Here is an 18,954-nt window from a genome sequence, read left to right as displayed (position 1 = left end):
AATGATCTGAATGTGATTTGAGGGAAAGGAGTATAGCATTACATACATGTCAGGGTGAGGTGTCAGACCTCTGCCCCACTTCCTGATATTTGATGATGCTAATGATGTCGATTTAATAAGTTAGCCACATCATTAATTTGTATTCTTCTGGTTTACAATTTCTTCTATGGTAAAAAGAAAAATAAACCTATTCAAATCTTTCATTTATGGTTAAGTGATTGAAAGAGTCAGTCCATGATTTACCAAAAAAATTTCTAAACTGCTGCAGCATTTCTTGCAAAACATCCAGATGTCAATAAATGAATTAAAGGAGAAGATACTTAATGCTGAACAGAGTGTGCATTGAAATATAACAATTCAGGGGAAATGTATAGATGAGGAGCAAGCTGGCAGCTTACTAGATCCCAGGGTTAAAAGTCCAAAGGAAAGAGTAGCAGCAGAAGGACAAAAAGGCCATGTCAACAGGAGTATACATTCAATTAATTTATTGACATAATTAGCATATAGTTATTAATAACATTACAGAAGCAGTTGGCAAGTGAGTGTACAAATACACCAACTGAATGAATTCAAAAGAACCCTCTACTTACCATAATTAAATTATTAGTTCTGAGAAAGCCACATGGACTGTGGAGGCCATTGCAGCAGGCCAAAAGCCATGCATCCAATTTATTTTCTCACTGAAATAAAATGTCTGGAATTTTTCTATCTTATCAAGCTGAATCTATAGAGTGGATATTATGGCTATCAGGATTGTGTGACCCACTTGTAATTTCAGCATTTGTGAAACATGGAGCAGATTGCCTCATGGTTTATAAAAAATAAAGAGAAATGTACAAATAAATTTTGAGAACAAAACAAGTCTCTGGGCTAAACAAATTCTCCACTTACGTATCTTGGCCCCCTGGATAAATGTGTGAAGATAAGAGCTAAAGAATTAAGTTTCAGATTGTCTACAGATTATACAGAATTAAACATGAAGTACAGAGAATAATCCCAACTCTGGTTAAAATTATAGATTTAAAAAAATACCTCCCCCTCTCTTTCCTTTAATTATGTTTTTAATGCTATTTGCTTTAATCCTGCACTGGTTTTGTTCACCTGGTGAGAAGAATACAGAGTTTTCTTTAATCAGTGAGATAGATTTTCCTTCTAACATAGCTGTTTTATATTGGACTTGCTAAAGTCAATGAAACTTGTAAGCAAACACACGCAAAAATTAAGAAAAAGGTGTTCTTTAGACAAAAATTCAGACTTAAGAAATTTTAACCAAGAAAACACATATATTAAAAGAGATGATCTTTAGTATATGCTTTCTGCAGAGGGAAGTACATCTTGAAATGTTTTGAAAGATATGAATTTGCATGTAACTGGGTAATAGTGCTATTGGGGGTCTTGATATGAGCAGGGAATTTTCTATTTTTAATTTTTTAAAAAATACTTGTATTTGGCTACATCGAGTCTTAGTTGCAGCACGCAGGATCTAGTTCCCTAATCTGGAATCAAGCCCGGGTCACCTGCATTAGGAGCTTAGAGTCTTAGCCACTGGACCACCAGGGAAGTCCCGAGGGGGATTTTCAAGTCATGGCTGTTTTTGTCTGGAAATCCAACCTAGGTGTTTGGACTACTTTTAGTTTTAGCAGCATATCTATAGGATTGGGACTTCCCTGGTGGCTCAGTGGTAAAGAATCCACCTGTGAATGTGGGAGACCTGAGTCAGTGGGTTCGATTCCTGGGTTGGGAACATCCCCTGGAGAAGGAAATGGCAACCCACTCCAGTATTCTTGCCTGGGAAATCCCATGGACAAAGAAGCCTGGAGGGCTACAGTCCCTGAGGTCACAAGAGTCAGACATGACTTAGCAACTAAAACCGCCACCACTTATGGGATCAGGAAATTAATAAATTACTTTCCCGAAGTGGATCCTTCTTGGTTCTTAGTCTCTTTGGATTTCTGAGTATCTGATAAAATGTATCTTTCTAGTAGTAGAATAATCAATACATTTGTGTATAATGTGCATGATCAAGAAGACAAGCTTTAATAATAATGACTAAAATTTATTTTTTGATGATCGTTTGCCTGACATTTTTGTGAGCACTCTAGCCATTTAGTTAACCCATTCAATTCTCCCAACAACCCTATATATAAACATCTCCATTTTTACGGGTGAGAAAACTGAAGAAGAGATTAATTGTCCAAGTTCAAACAACTAGAAAAGGTGAAACTGAGATTGAAGTATTCTGGCTCTAGTCTGTGCTGTAGCTGCTTTGCTTCACTGCTTCTCCATCAGACTGTGAAGAGGAGATACCTCTTTTTAGTCTAGATGTAGGACTTGGCATTACCTCTCTGTTCCTCCTCCTAACAAGTGGTTAATTGCATAAAGGGCCAGAGGCATGAAGCCATTGTAACTAGCATTACAATGGAATTAGCCATGGAGTGAGTGGGGACCCTCAGGACGGTGAAACCTCTACTGCCACACAATGTCCTTCCACTAAAGAAAGCTGAGCACTGAAGAATTTTGAACTGTGGAGTTGGAGGAGACTCTTGAAAATCCCTTGGACTGCAAGGAGATCCAACCAGTCCATCCTAAAGGAAATCAGTCCTGAATATTCATTGGAAGGACTGATGTTGAAGCTGAAACTCCAATACTTTGGCTACCTGATGTGAAGAACTGACTCATTGGAAAAGACCCTGATACTGGGAAAGATTGAAGGTGGGAGGAGAAGGGGATGACAGAGGATGACATGGTTGGATGTCATCACCGACTCAAAGGACACAAGTTTGAGTGAACTCCGGGAGTTGGTGATGGACAGGGAGGCCTGGTGTGCTGCAGTCCATGGGGTCACAAAGAGTTGGACACGGCTGAATAACTGAACTGAACTGACAGCTTCAGGTCTGTCTGGCCCATTGTCTCACTCTCTGGAATCTGTATTTACATAATTTGTCAGCCTGAAGTCACCAGTGCATCAACCCCATCCTATAAACTCTTCTCCATGTTGCTTGAGATCCTGTGAACAGTGGTAGAAAGCTCAGGAACCAATATACCACCTTGGGTCTTCAAGATAAAAGTTCTATAGGCCCTCAAGGGTCAAGTAGATGGGAAAAAGTGATGCCTGTCTTCATTTGGGCATAAAACCCTATGAACATCCCAGGTCCTCATTGGGTACCCAGGTCATCTGAGCCCTACACCAATGCCAGTCTGAATTTTGGGGAGCAATAAGGTACAACTGGGTCTTGAGAGCTGAGCATCAGTGAGAAACACCTTCCTCTCTTTCATTCAGTTTAAGGTACTTGGGTCACAGTTGCTGGGCAACCTTGCAATAAACATCCTATTCTATATACATAACTCTTGCTGGACCTATAAGGAAATCTCTGTTTTATTAAAAAATCTGTATGCATCTCTAGTGTAGGAAATTCTTGTGGGATTTTCATTCATTTATTGATGTTTTTATTGAGATATAGTTTTCCTGCAGTGAAGTACAGATATTGTAAGTGTGCAAGTTACTTGGTTTTAACAGGTGCATACAGCTGTGTAGCTCACACCACCTATCAATATATTGGACATTTAAATTATCTTGTGTAAGAGATTGAACATTTAAATTCCTTGCCCAGATAGTCCTCAACCCCTTCCCATGGAAGGCAACCTGTGATTACTTTCACCTTAGTATATCCTGTTATAGAACTTCATATAAATAAAATCATACATGGCTTCTTTCATTCACTACAAAGTCATAATGTTTTTCTTTTGAGATTATCGTGTGTTGTTGCATGTATCAGTGGTCTGTCCCCTCTCATGGCTGAGGGGTATTTCACTGTATGTCTGTACCACAGTTTGTAGACAGGGATTATTTCCAGGTTTTAGTTATTATGAATCAAACTGCTATAAACATTGTTGTGCAAAGCTTTTGTGGACATACCTTTTCATTTCTATGAGTGAAATTACCAAGTCTTTTACAGCAGTTGTTTGTGAAGGGTGAATAGGAGTTGTGAAGTTTGTAGAGATGTAAAGAGTAAGGTAAGGACAGGGTGATAATTTGAGTCATGTACACAGTGGCATCATCATAAGTTCATGACAGAAGTAGGGCGAGTCAGAGAGTAGGAGGCAGAACTGCCTGGATGTGACTGAATGCCCCTCTTGGGTCTGTTTACTTGAATAAACTCTTATTTTTGCTACTTATTTCATTAATGACCTTCAATCCCACAGGCATTCTAATGGCCCTGGCAAGACCACTGTGATTATCTTCATTATACAATCCCATGGAAACAATCATGCTCAGAATGGTGCCTGATCTTGACAGGCTCCTACTGATGTAATTATGGCTCACTCTGGGACATACCCCTGAATAGCTTGGGATTTCTCTTACTTCTGGTAGGCCAATGACATGAGATGGTGACCCTGCGTGACTGCTCCTATCCCCAGGAAGATGTGGCCTTACCATTATTTGCCAGCGTGGCATGTCTTGATCTCTTGAAGGCTGCTGCAAGGAAGAGCATGGATTGAATACGTGTTTATGGTGGAAATAAACAAGTGCAGCCCTCAGACTTGCTGGAGGACTGGGCAGTCTGCACACACTGCAGAGAGCATTGGAGATGGAACAGGGCGATGAAATTGCGTTTTGGTGATGAGACATCTATGCTTGTTTTACAGACTTTGGGCACACATTCTCAGGTGGTGTTCCAGAAAGCTAAACTAGTTTCTAATCCCATGGGCAGCAAAAAGGGGATGCTCTTTTCATCCAAAGCTCGCAAACACTGAGTAATGTTTACTGCTCACCTCCTACAGAGATTACTCAAACTCTCACTCGGTGTTTTTTTTCGGTGGGTCTGTTTGCTTTGTTTTGCTTTTAGTGGGTAACTGGATGCAATTTTTCATTATATTTCTTTCCCTGTGAGAGAGGATCACTACACTCTCTGGGGTGTCTAGGATACTTTATTGATTTCAGATTCATCTCAGAAGTCATTTAATGTCATATCTTACTCCTCGGCCATTCGTGATTCTGCTCTGAACTTCATATTTTACAGAAGCTCAGCCTTGGGTGGCTGTTGGTTGGAGCTAAAGGTTCTGAAGAGTCCCTTAAGTATTCAAATCTCAGTTCTCAAAGAACAAGTTCTTAGTATTGTTCTGTTGACTAACCCTCTGCACTTTAGGGAATTACTTCTGATGTCACAGAAACACGTAACAGAATTGGAGAGAGGATTAGCTTTCCTCTCCAAAGCTGTAAAAAAGAGAACTGATTCAGTGTTCAAAATTAGAAGCTTAGGATGCACGAAAAACATCCTGGTCGGTGGTTAGAGCCTGTATGCACTTTCCTACAGCTGCTGTGACAAAGTGCCATTAACTGAATGACTTAAAACCATAGGCATTTACTGTCTCACAATTCTGGAGACTCACAGTCTGAAATCAAGGTGTCCACAGGCCATGCACCCTCTGAAACCTATAAGCAAATCATTTTATGCTTCTTGCTAGTTTCTGGTCGTTTGCCAGAAATCCCTGGTATTCCTCAGCTTGTAGCTGCCTAACTTCAACCTCTGTCTCTACGATCACATGCCATTTTCCTTGTGTATCCATGTTTTCACATGGCCGTCTTCTTATATGAACACCAATCATACTGGATTTAGTTCCAGTATGCCTTTATCTGAACTAAACACCTGCAATGACCCTATTTTCAAAGTAGATGACATTTTGAGGTGCTGGGGCTTAGGACTTGAGCATATCTTTTTTTTTTTTTTGAAGGATACCATTTAACCCACAGCATCGATACATTATGATGCAAACCACACTCAAGAATAGGCAATTTCTTAGACAGTCTTTACAAACAAGAATGCTAATGTTGATAAGGAGAGTTCCTGAGAAGAAAATGGAATGTTCCATGTGGAAATGGCAACCCACTCCAGTATTCTTGCCTGGAGAATCCCAGGGAGAATGGAGCCTGGTGGCCTACAGTCCAAGGGGTCACAAAGAGTCAGGACACAACTCAGTGACTGAGCACAGGTTTTAGGAGACTGACTCTGTAGCTACATAGACATTGCAGACCTGAAATTAATTCCTGACCATCAACCATGAATCTGTTATCATTTTTTTTTGCTCTAAACACTAGCTTCTAATTATGCCCCTTTGATGTCTGCACCTCTCAAATATCTTCAAACTAAGTTCATTTCCATTTGTCACACTTCCAACATTGTTAACACAAGCTGAACAAAATTCCGTTCTTTTCGGTCTTTTTGGTAAGTCAGATCGTACGGTAGCTTAATAATTTTAAGTTGCTCTTTTCTTCAGTCTTCTCAGCTGGCAGCTTTCCTAGCACTAAAAATCTCACCTTGTACCTCACTGAGTGGGAACAAAGATGTGGCCACCTATGTGGTTTGTGAAGGAACTTCTGACACATTTAATTTCATCTGGAAGCCGAGTATCCATGTCAGCAACTTGGTTCAGAATGGCTCCAGGGAAACCTGACTTTTGTCTTTGTAACTTTTTCTTGTACTGTTCACTTTGTTTTTCCATTTATTTCACAAAACACAACGTGGAAAGAAGCCCACAGTTTTTGCACCTTTTATATAAGCTTTTTGGTGATTAAAACCCTGGGGTGTTGAGTTAGTGGAAATGTTAAAAATGTGTACCTAGAATACAGTAAAAGCTTTCTGTCTGTGCATTTTTCAAAAGAGTTGTGATTAATGCTGGACTGAACACTCTGGGAAGCCAGGGTCCTCTGATTATAGCCCATAGGGTGACATTCTAAGTTTTCCCAAACTTTGCTGCATTAATGCCTCCATAGCATTTCTGAGTAAGAGAACAAGAAAGCTCACCTCTCCTACAGGCCTCAGGAGTATTGGAAATACAGAAAACAGTAACTATTAAAATATATTAAGCATCTCTTTTTATTATGATGCTTTGAAATCTTTGGATCTTCCTGACACTGGAAGGAACTTGCCTGCCAAAGTTAGCTAATTCCTAGAGAAAGCAGATTACTCTCCCACCAGGATATGTGCCTTTCGTAAGCAAACCAACCAATCTAGAGTCCTTGCCTCCTCTATCCTTCTCGCATCCTGGAAGCCACTGTCCCTGGCCCTTATCATCCCAAGACCAGGTATTTGATAGGTAGGGGCAGGCCTGCAGGTGGGGGATGGAACCTGCTGAAATTATTTAAACTGAACAATCCTAAACTCCTCTGGGCTAGCCAGGTGCTACAGTGGTAAAAGAACCTGCCTGCCAAGCAGGAGCCGCAGGTTCCATCCCTGGGTCGAGAAGATCCCTTGGAGAAGGAAATGGCAATCCACTCCAGTATCCTTGCCTGGGAAATCTCATTGAGAGAGGAGCCTGGTGGGCTACATTCCATGGGGTCACAGAGAGTCAGACACAACTTAGCGACTAAACCACCACCACCAAACTCCTCTAAACTGCTTACCCTGCTTTGACCTTTTCTTTCAGCTGAAAACCACAGTAAAAGCTCTTGCCCAGTTTTCCCCCCTGCCTCCTGACTAAACTTGGTACTTCCTTGTATGATCCTGCCTGGTGTGCTGCACCTCCTGTTCTAGGGATCTCTGAGCATAAGATCTTCCTTCCATGAAGTGCCTGTGTGTGTTTCTATATCTGATTAGAACAATTCTCAAGTACATTTTCAAATAAAAGATATTAAGAGTCCCTCAAAAATTGCTCAGATCACTTTGGGGTGTCTTTGACTGCATATAGCCAACTCCATGATGGGGTCAAGGATGATTTTGACCACGCTTCTTCAAAAGAAGAGAGAATTTGCTTCCATAAATTTTGGAAGATATGGCTATTGGAAATAATGCTGCAGTGACCTAAGGGGTGCATGGATCTTTTTGAATTAGTGTTCTTTTTTCCTTAGAATACATAACCAGGAGTGGAATTGCTGCATCACATGGGAGTTCTATTTTTTTAATTTTTAAAATTATTTTTAAATTTTTAATTATTTTAAAATATTTTACATGTTTACTCAGCCATTAAAAAAAAAGTCTTATCATTTGACAACATAGATGGACCCTAGAGGATATTATGCCAAGTGAAACAAGGCAAATGGAGAAAGACAAATACTGTATGTTATCTTTTATATGTTTAATCTAAAATTCAAAACAAATGAACCGACATAGCAAAATAGGAATAGAGTCATAGATACAGAACACAAACAGATGATTGACCAAGGGGAGGAGGAGGAGAGAAATTGGTGAGGGAGGTTAAGAGGTACAAAAATTCCAGTTGCAAAATGAACAAGTCACAAGAATGAAGGGTACAGTGTGGGGAATAGTCACTAGTTACGTAATGTCTTAAGTGGTGGCATATCATAGCTAGACTTATCATGATGACCATTTTGTAAAGTATAGAAATATAAAATCACTATATTAAATATGAGGAACTTAGTGTTACAGGCCAATTATAGTTCAAAACCAAACAAACTGATAGAAAAAACAATCAGATTTGTGGTTACCAGAGGCAGTGGGTCGGGGTCAGGGGAAATCGGGGAAGGTAGTTAAATGGTACAAGCTTCAGTTATAAGATAAATAAAAACTAGGAAACAACATGATGAATAGAGTTAACACTGCTGTATGTTGTATATAAGACTTGTTAAGAGAATACATATCAAGTGTTCTCATCATATGGAAAAAGTTTTTTTCTCTAATTTTGTATCTATATGAGATGATGAATGTTCACTAAACTTATTGTGGTCATCATTTCCTGATGTATATAAGTCAAATTATTACATAGTGCTGTATGTCAATTATCTTTCAATCAAACCAGAAGAAAAATAAAGAAGTAAAAGACTGAATATGTATTCTGAGCCTTGTGCCTGCAGCAGGAAATCACTGAATCTTATTTCGGGGCTATTCTACAGTGCGTAGTGTGGCACCAAGAAAGGCCATTCTGAAATGGAGAGTCTGTGTACACTTCTCTGGCTGCTGTAGGCTTCTTTAGACAGCATTTCCTCCTATTAAAAAAAAAATTGGAGTATAGTTCCTTTAATGTTGTGTTACTTTCTACTGTATAGCTAATCAGCTATATGTATTAATATATCCCCCTTTTTTGGGATTTCCTTCCCATTCAGGTCACTGGAGAGTCCTGAGTACAGTTCTCTGTGCTATACAGGTTCTCATTATCTGTTTACTGGAATATTACTCAGCCATAGAAAGGAACAAAACTGTGCCATTTGCAGAGAGGTGGATGGACATAGAGACTGTTATACAGAGTGAAATAAGTCATAGAAAAACGAATATTGCTTACATGTGGAATCTATAAAATTGGTACAGATGAACCTATTTGCAAAGCAGAGATAGACAGATATAGGGAACACATGTATGAACACACGGGTGAGAGGGGGGTTGGGAGGAGTTAGGAGTTGGGCTTGACATACATTCCCTTCTGTTTTGCTCTCCCTTTAGACTATCCACTGGGGGCTGAGACTAGGGTGAAGCCTGCTGGGTACCTGGGGCACACATTTTAAGGGGGTTCTCACTGTCAGGATAAGTCAAGGAAGGGTGAGTACCTCTTTAAATATTGCACCCTGGCTGCCTTGTTTGCTGCCTCCTTTTCTCCACCCTGACTTGCACTCCTAGAAAAGTCTTAAGTGTTTAAAGTCTAGGCTTTGATTTGCTATGTGCTTTTATACTTATATAAATCATCATGTCTAATGTTACAGAATTATTTAGAAATTATATTAAAACTGGGCATGATTCTTACCCTTTAAGACACATTAGGCTAAGATTAATAGACAGATACTGGATATATTGCTCATCCAAATATAGTCAGTGGGGTTACATCTTTAATATGGATTTTGTGATCATGGCAGTCAAAGCTAGAAAGATGTGTCTTGGCGTCTGTCTGTGTGGAAGACACTTTCTAAGTAATAAAATCATACATGGGAAAAGAGAGAGATAGTTACCCTTTCTTTAAGTTACTAAGCATATGATTCATCCCTCTGTTATATGTGGCTTTTTGTGGTACTTAAACTGTTTATATGACGTCTCTTTTACAAGATAGGCTGCTCAAGGGCAGAAAACATTCTTCACCTTCTCTGTTTCTCCAGTACCTAGGACATACCAGAAACTGAAAAAAAAAAAAGAAAGAAAAAAATGCGGGGAAAATTCTTTATTGAATGGTTATTTTAAAAGAATTTTAGAAGAATGTATTTGCCTTCTAAGTATACAGTTCTGTGAAACTGTGGAGACCATGCACTCTTCTCTATTTCTCAATACAGGGCCAGTACTTACAGGTCCACGGTGTAAGACTCATTTTCCCAATAAAATCCTTGAAAACAAATGCATATATTTCCTACTTTGAGTATATCTTTCCAATAATCTAACAAATAAGTGTGAATTTATTGATTTTTACCTTACCTTGTGAGGAAAATAAGAACAATCTACAAAACTACCACCTTGTGAATATTTAATTCAAAATTATTATGCATTCCACATCTCATGGTGGATATCGACTCTACACATTGGGCACCTTCCAATTTCCATTGTTACACTAAATTTCAATCTTTAGGAGTGGTTGATGTGCCATTATGCATATCTTTTGTGTTGTATTTTTAAATTGAGTAGAAAAAAATATATGGTAGGGTAAATGACACGTTCCTAGGATTTCAATGTGATATTTGAACAAAAGGTATGATATTCACAAGATGCAGTGGAGCGTGTGTCTACTTATCTGTGTGAACCTGTGAGGCTGATGACAGTGGTAATGAAGCAGTTTTTGCATGAGCGATTCTTCAGAGGTTCTTCTCATAGTCATGGTAGGAGACTTGCTCTTGGAGATCAGAGTGCTTATGCTGAATAAAACTGCATCCTTTTAGCTTCCCTAGTGATCTGAATTTTGGCCTGAACACTTCTCCCAGTATCTATCTTGGACTGGCCTCTGAATCTTATTCTTTCTTCATTATATGACCCACCCTTGCTTCACTCATCTGTCCATATGCATTTGTATTAAATTTCTTTGACTCTGTCCAAATGATTACTTTTTAAAAGATAAAATAGCACAGAGACATCTGTCTTTAACTACATAGACAATGTATTTATATTCATGACTTTCTTGCCTTTACACCTCCTGGTGATTTTTGAAATGTGTCTGCATCTTTCATTTACAACCATTTATCCATTTGATATGTCTTTAGGGGTCCTGTCAACCCCTTTCTTCAAAAGATGTTCCTTCCAGAATCAGAAACTCCTCATCCAGACATCCCAAACTGATTGTAATCTGCAGTCCTATGAGAGCTCTTCCCTTCTTCCCTCAGTGTTTCAGCCAGAACAGTGATTCCTGCACATGTCCAGCCACAAGCTCTCTGATGGATTTTTGACTTCTCCCAGGCACTTTACCTGACCACTTTTTCACCCCATGTAAATCCTCTGGACCTTTCCTGCTTTCCTCTGAGTGGAGGACCCATTACTTTGTACAGAAGCACTTCTGTGTTTCCTCCAATGTTCTGAGATGCCAAGTGTCTCCTGCTTCGAGGGCTGAGTCTTCCATTTATTTTCCCAGGAGTAGGCAACAAAATGCCAAGGCATAGGAGTATGTGTTTGTTGAAATGAAAAGCGCTGCTTTATATAATTGTGTTAAGTTTACCCTGAACCAAATACAGTGCTTTGGCCCCAGTCACAGTTTGTGGACTGGATTTGGCCAGCATTTCGCCCACCTGCTTCACATAAAAGGCAGTACATTGTACATGTTAAAAGGATAAACTCTGGTGGTGTGCTGCCCAAGCACATGTTGGGGCTCTGCCACTCCCTCGCTGAGGGCCTTTGGATAGGTTACTTAACCTCTCTGAACTTCAGTTTCCTGACCAGAATGTGAAGAACAATAGAGTGTATCCACTATTGTTCCTTATTTTATTTCCTTAGTATTTAAACTAAAAAAAAATACTAATTATAAGATTAGTAATTGGGGGTTCGTTCTATGTTTTTCAGGATGCAAGTCATTTTATTTCTGGATTCAGAATATCATGACTCCATTTTTTTTTTCACACATTCTTTCCTTTATAGACTTCATAACCAGGCAGGGTCCTCCATTTTTCCTCCAGGCCTTTTCACCTATCTCTTTTACACGCATTTCAGAATTTCCTCTTTCTGGAAGCCAGGATCATTCTGAATAAGGAGAACCTATTAGAATGGATGAATCTTATGACCCATGCTGGGATCAACTAAAATATAAAAGAAAAACACAGAGATCACAAGGTTTTACCTGGATGAGAAGCCAATGGTGCAGCTCTAGGCAGAAGGACAGAGCAAGGAGAAGAAATTTTCAGGGCAGTGTCCCTCAAGCCATTCTCCATAGTTATGAGTAACTTCTATCTACTTTCATTTCCTTCTGGCAGATTTTTGGAACTCTCACTTTGTTAGCTTTCACTGTCTCTGATATATTTCTCCTGATTTGCAAAGAAGAAAGACAAGCCTTCCTAATTTGGATCTTGGGCAAATTTACTTAAACACTTTCTACCATAATTTTCTAATCTGTAGAATAAGGATGACAGTCAGAGTACCTCCTTTATAGGATATGAGAATTACATTAGTTAAAGCACACAAAGCATTTAAAATAATACCTGAGATGTAACAAGTATCACTTTGCTATCATTATCACTCGAGCTCACATGTCTAGCCAGGCAAGATACAAAGTGAATGGGAAGATCTATTTTCTGCTCTTTAAAATTTAGCTTTGACCCTGACTACCTTTCCCTGGAATTAAGTCAGATTGTCCCAAGCATCTGTCCTGAAGTCTGTCTTTCATTTAATCACATGTCTTTTTGATTCCCCTCAATTGATTTCTTGACTCCCATTCGTGGACCTCTTGCTCTTGGCTCACAGCAGCTTCCATTCAAATACCAGCTAATTAAGCCCAGATATTCCTGAGCCTTACCTTACCTCTCAGCCTAGATCATCCTGCGATGAGGAAGGAGGGTTGATGCAAATTGCAACTGACAATGTGTACCGAAGTGGACATGTATCGACTTCTACTAACTATGCACACTCATTCAGATAATTACCATTCACGGTTGACACACCCCCGTGACCTCATCTCACAGGTGATGTGATGAGGGGAGGGCTTCAGTTGATGGGAAGCTATTCCTCTGAAATATTCTACCGTCTCTGTCCCGTGTTAATTAGCTTAGTCTCATGACAGCAGCCGTTCATTTTCCCAAGTAAAGAGTATGTATGGCTCAAAGCACACCTTTAAACATTTAATCTGGGTCAAGCCTAGTTGCCTTTAGTGGGACAGTATTCGGTGAATGCATCCTTGCCCAGAGGATGTACGAGGATTGTGGGAGCAGAGACTGGATGCAGAAAAGGTGTGGGCATGCTTTGTAGGCTGGACAAATTTGTCCAAATGCAATCCACTAGCAGTATCCAGGAGGGATGTCAGAGTTGACAATGAGCTAGTACAAAGTGACCAGGAAGAGTGGGGCAGATTGAGAACCAGCCAGGATTCCCTTAGGTTCTAGAACCTGCTAAGTGTTTTGATAGCCTCATTCAGGATGGGAAGAAAGTTGGCAAGGACATGGAGCTATTTCATTCTCTTCTCTTGGTCTTACCCATGGGTCTTCGTGTAATAATGCAAACGACTTCACCAAACACAGTATTAGATTCTTTGATAAAAATGAGTAAACATTTTTCTAAACTTTGGATAAGTTGAATCACTGCTCTGCCCATCTGATGAACTTATACATACTCTCTCACTCACAAAACACACACACATGGTAGAATATACTGGAGTTCAGTTCTTGGTAGACCATGGCCAGGCCTTTTACAGGAATTGCCTTATATTAGGACTGCTTTAAGCCCGTAGTTAGAGCATCTTTGTGTACCTTAGAAAAAGAGTGGACCCAACCTGAACCAGGGTAAGCCTGGCTTGTGGAGAAGAGCACAGACTGGACAGCAGCCTATTCAGCCATCATCTGGACGCACTGGGCAGGGCCTAGCCCACACAGCCATTGTGGATGCTCTGATTATCAGGCACAATGCAAGCTCACTCCTCCCCAGCCCAGTGGACTAAGAATCAGACAATTAGCTGCTCTGGGTTCCACATTGGATGGATTACTCCAGGTGGAGCTTGTCTATCTTTATGGGTTGGAAAGTATATTGAATTTGGAAAAAAAAAATTGGCAGAATCTGAATAATTATCTCTGCCCATTTTCCTCAAACCTAGATCAGTTCTTTGTTCTCCTTTAGCTCTGGGAATCATCGTCAGTCTCTCTGAAACAGTTTGTTTCTGTCCTGTCTTGCCTTGCACTGCTACCTCCCAGACTAATAGCTCCTTCTGTGCTGAAGGGAGCCTAGACCCAAGCTCTAATCTAGCTCTACCTCTAAAACACAGTTGATTTGCAGCATAAATGCTTTGCCATCTCTGAACTTTATTTTTCTTATTTTTAAAATGGGATAGCATAAAGATCCAAAGAGATTTAGTGTGAAAATACTGCGGCAACTAAAAGAACAATGCAAACAAATACTGAACCATAAAGAGTTAATTTAGCCTAAAGTTAAAATAGAACAATTTACTCACTTTTCTCTCATTCTCCATACAGTTTGGACATCTATTAAGTACTGAAGAAATATATCATTTTCAACTGTCTGAATCCATATGCAGTTGATTTCAAAGTTTAATTGTATTTGAATGAGGAATCAATACGTATAACTGCACCAACATTACTGTGCTGAAAATCTGTGCATGTCTCCGATGCTTTCATAATATATTTCAATTTTCCCATTACTTTTCCATTATTATCCCATATTTTTGAAAGCATTCTGTGAACACTGCAAAGTATCGCAAATCCCAAATGAATGGTAACGATATCGGTGTCGATTTCAAGCTGAATTTGTTACAATGTTCTTCAGCTCTTCCTGGTTCTAGCCTGTCTCTATAACAGACATACCAACAATTCTTCCTGAAACATCTGTTTCATCATGTTCCTTTCTGGATAAAAGGGCGATCCTCTTCCCCAGATTGTATTATTACCAATGACGCTTTCCTTCCTAATAGAACCGTGCTCTTCACGGTTTGGCTACAGACTTTCTTTCCATACTGTCGCTTTCTGTTTTAGAATATACCTTTTTCCAGCCAGGCTGAGCATCTAAAAATCCCACACAGGGGGAGATTCTTTTCTTTCTTTCTTTTTTTTTTAATTGGAGGATAATTGCTTTACAATATTGTGTTGGTTTCTGCCATACAACAAGTGAAAGTGAAAGTCACTCAGTCGAGTCTGACTCTGCAAGCAGATTCCTTACCAGTTGAGCCACCAGGGTAGCCCAAGGCTATCACTGGGTAGCCTATCCCTTCTCCAGTGGATCTTCACAACCTAGGAATTGAACTGGTGTCTCCTTAGTTGAAGGCAGATTCTTTACCAGCTGAGCTTCCAGGGAAGCCCTAAGGACAATAAGATTCAGCCATAAATATATATCTCCCCTCTCTCTTAAGCCTTCGTCCTGTGCCTCCACCCCACCCATCCAGGTCATCACAGAGCACCAGGCTGGGCTCCCTGTGTTACAGCAACTTCCCACTAGCTGGCTGTTTTACACATGGTACTGGATGTGTGTCAGTGTTGCTTTCTCAATTCTCCCTACCCTTTCCTCCCCTCACAAGTCCGTCCTCTACGTCTGTATCTCCAGTGCTTCCCTGCAAATAGGTTCATCAGTACTAATTTTCTAGATTCCATATATATGCATTAATATATGACATTTGTTTTTCTCTTTCTAACTTACTTCACTCTGTATAACAGGCTCTAGGTTCATCTATTAATACCTCACTACGACTGACTCAAATTCATTCTTTTTTTATGACAGTAATGTTTTGTTGTATATTTGTGCCACATCTTATTTATCCATTCATCTGTCAGTGGACATCTGGGTTGCTTCCATGTCCTGGCTGTTGCAAATAGTGCTGCAACGAACATTGGATTACATGTGTCATTTTGAATTGTGGTTTTCTCAGGGTATATGCCCAATAGTGAGATTTCTAGGTCATATGGTATTTTTATTGCTAGTTTTTTAAGGAAGGGGATTATTTTCAATGGAGTCTTTGATCATTCTGACTTTACTGAGAATACCTATACTTCATTTTTTTCCACAACCAGTCTGATCCACTGCATAGAGTCCAGCTCAACCCCAAACTCCTTCTCAAGACTAAAGACCTTTGAGGTTGCTCAAGTTGTAGTGACCTCTGCCCTTGGTAAAACTTGATCTTTGGAACACACTGCCTAAGAAACCTTTTGATTTCTGGGTTGACACTGCCTTTAAGATAATGGTGTCGTCAATGCCAAGGTCAGGTCCAGATGGATCCTCAGGCCATGCTGGAGCCTCCTTCCTTCCCCAAGTCCACTTCTCCATTTCCTAACTAGTGTAACACCACTGTGATTAGAATCCAGCCCACCAATAAAATGATAATTTATCAGCTGCTAGTTGTAAGAGATTCAAGAGCAAAAAGAAAACACTGTGCAGATATGATAGCCAAGGTCAAGGTGGCAATGAGGGAACAAGACATGTAACCAAGTGTTAAAAAAAGAATGGTGGCAAAACTAGAGGAAACTGCAATTGCTGTGACACTAAATTGGTCTGATGGAAAAAACAAAATTCTAGTATATGCATTTAAAGACTGGTATATTCACTTTAAGTTATCTAATAAGCTAATGAATTATAATCTATCAGATTATATGACAGATTATATCAGAACATATGATCTAGTATGGTAAGATCCTTAATATTTAGAAGTTGTATCAATGTGAACCTGCTTAGTGCCTACTAATGCCAGTTTTGAGACAAGGCAAATGTTTAGATCCTCTTTTGTTGGGCAGTTGATGTGAATGCCTAGCCAGCACCATTTCCCCCGGTAAAAGAATCCACATTTTCTTTGCTGGGCTGTTACCCTCACTCTCTGATCATGCTATTGAGGGAGATGACTTAACCTCTGATTTCAGGGGTGAACTTGTTACTCAACTTAGCCAATCAATGTATTCCAATTCCTCTGAGCACAGTGATTGGTTGAGTGAAGGCAGGTCATCCTGAACATTGGGCTAAGGGGGCTCAGCGTCAGGAAATGTACTTGAACTTTGAAGAGATACACTTGTCTTGTATCATCAGTCAGGTTGCTACCAGTGAAATAGAATCAGTAGGATGGATAGACAGATAGCTATAGGTGGCTTTCAATAAATCGGCCTACATAGTTGTGGGGGGTGACAAGTCCAGAATCTGTAGGACAGGTGGGAGGCTGGAAACTCAAACATGAGCTACTGCTGCAGTACAGAGTCAGAATTTCTTCTGACTTGAGAACATCTTAATTTTGCTCTTGAGGTCCTTCAACTGCTTGGAAGAGTCCTACACACATTACTGAGGATTATGTCCTTGAAACTGTCCCTTTAAAATAAATTGACTATGGATATTAACCGTATCTTTCCTTAGACTTGCTTATTAGATATCCACTGTCTAGTCACGGCTATGGTTTTTCCAGTGGTCAAGCATGGATGTGAGAGTTGGACTGTGAAGAAAGCTGAGCGCCGAAGAATAGATGCTCTTGAACTGTGGTGTTGGAGAAGACTCTTGAGAGTCCGTGGGACTGCAAGGAGATCCAACCAGTCCATCTTAAAGGAGATCATCCTGTGTGCTTATTGGAAGGACTAATGCTGAGGCTGAAACTCCAATACTTTGGCCACCTCATGCGAACAGTTGACTCATTGGAAAAGACCCTGATGCTGGAAGGGATTGGGGGCAGGAGGAGAAGGGGACGACAGAGGATGAGATGGCTGGATGGCATCACCAACTCGATGGACATGAGTTTGGGTGAACTCCGGGAGTTGATGATAGACAGGGAGGCCTGGTGTGCTGTGATTTATGGGGTCGCAAAGAGTCGGACATGACTGAGTGCCTGAACTGTACTGAACTGACGTGGATATCTTCCAAACTTCTGAAAAGAAAAGAGAATGTAGGAGCCTTTTTATATAACAAGTTAGTGCCAAGATTCCTTATGATTTCAAACCCTTTGTAGCCAGATTCTTTAAAATCTGTTTTTTAAAAAAAAAATTCTCTGCATGGAGCTTCCAATGACTCTTTTGTGTAGAATTTTCTGTGACTAACAGGGATTTCCTGTCATCTAAATATTCTAAGGGCTTCCCTTGTGGCTCAGTGGTAAAGAACCTGCCTTGCCTGTCAATGCAGGAGATGTACATTCAATCCCTGGGTTGGAAAGATTCCCTGGAGAAGGAAATGGCAACCTACTCCAGTATTTTTGTCTGGAAAATCCCATGGATAGAGGAGCCTGGTAGGCTACAGTTCATGGGTGTCAAAAGAGTTGGACAGGAAAGTGAAAGCGTTAGTTGCTCAATCATGTCCACCTCTTTGAGACCTAAACAACAAATGTTTCTAATGCAGAGAACCCCCTAGCATTAGTGTAGTAAGTATTTTTGTGTGTGTGAGACTCCTGTCTGTATCAAGAATTTGTGTCACTCCAATCAACGGGTCAGGACCATTCTTGTGGGCTAGTCTCTCATAGACCTATGAAAGGAATACTGAGCCCACAAATAGGAATGGTTTCTTTGCCAAGTGACCTTTCTGGGACTAGAGTTCAACCATGGAGCCTGGAATGACCTTCTATCCTCTGACCCCTGAACACATCTGTGCAACTGGTTGACCCCATGTGGTGAGAGGTAGGTGGGAAGAAGACGGTAGAATGATCTGAAGGGGAGACCCAGAGACTGGGGCCCCTATGGGTCCAGGTCTGGTCTCAGGGTACTCTATTCTGGCTAACCCTAGGCACCAGAATCGAAATTAGAAAATTTCAAGGAAGGAGCTTCATGGCACCAGGTCCCCTGAGGCAAGGTCCCTGCATGCCCAGGTCTGAGGAGAATACTGCTCTGATGTCCACCTTTTTTTCCCCCTCCTTCTGTCAGTTCACATGATGGTCAGAGCCAGATTCTCATTTCTGTTTTTACTTTAATTCTACTCTCTCCGAGAATAGTAAATCTATTTCTGT

Source organism: Bison bison, unplaced genomic scaffold (genome assembly GCF_000754665.1).
Source record: "Bison bison bison isolate TAMUID 2011002044 unplaced genomic scaffold, Bison_UMD1.0 scf7180017864145, whole genome shotgun sequence".
NCBI lineage: Eukaryota > Metazoa > Chordata > Mammalia > Artiodactyla > Bovidae > Bison > Bison bison.
This window is presented reverse-complemented; position numbering follows the sequence as displayed.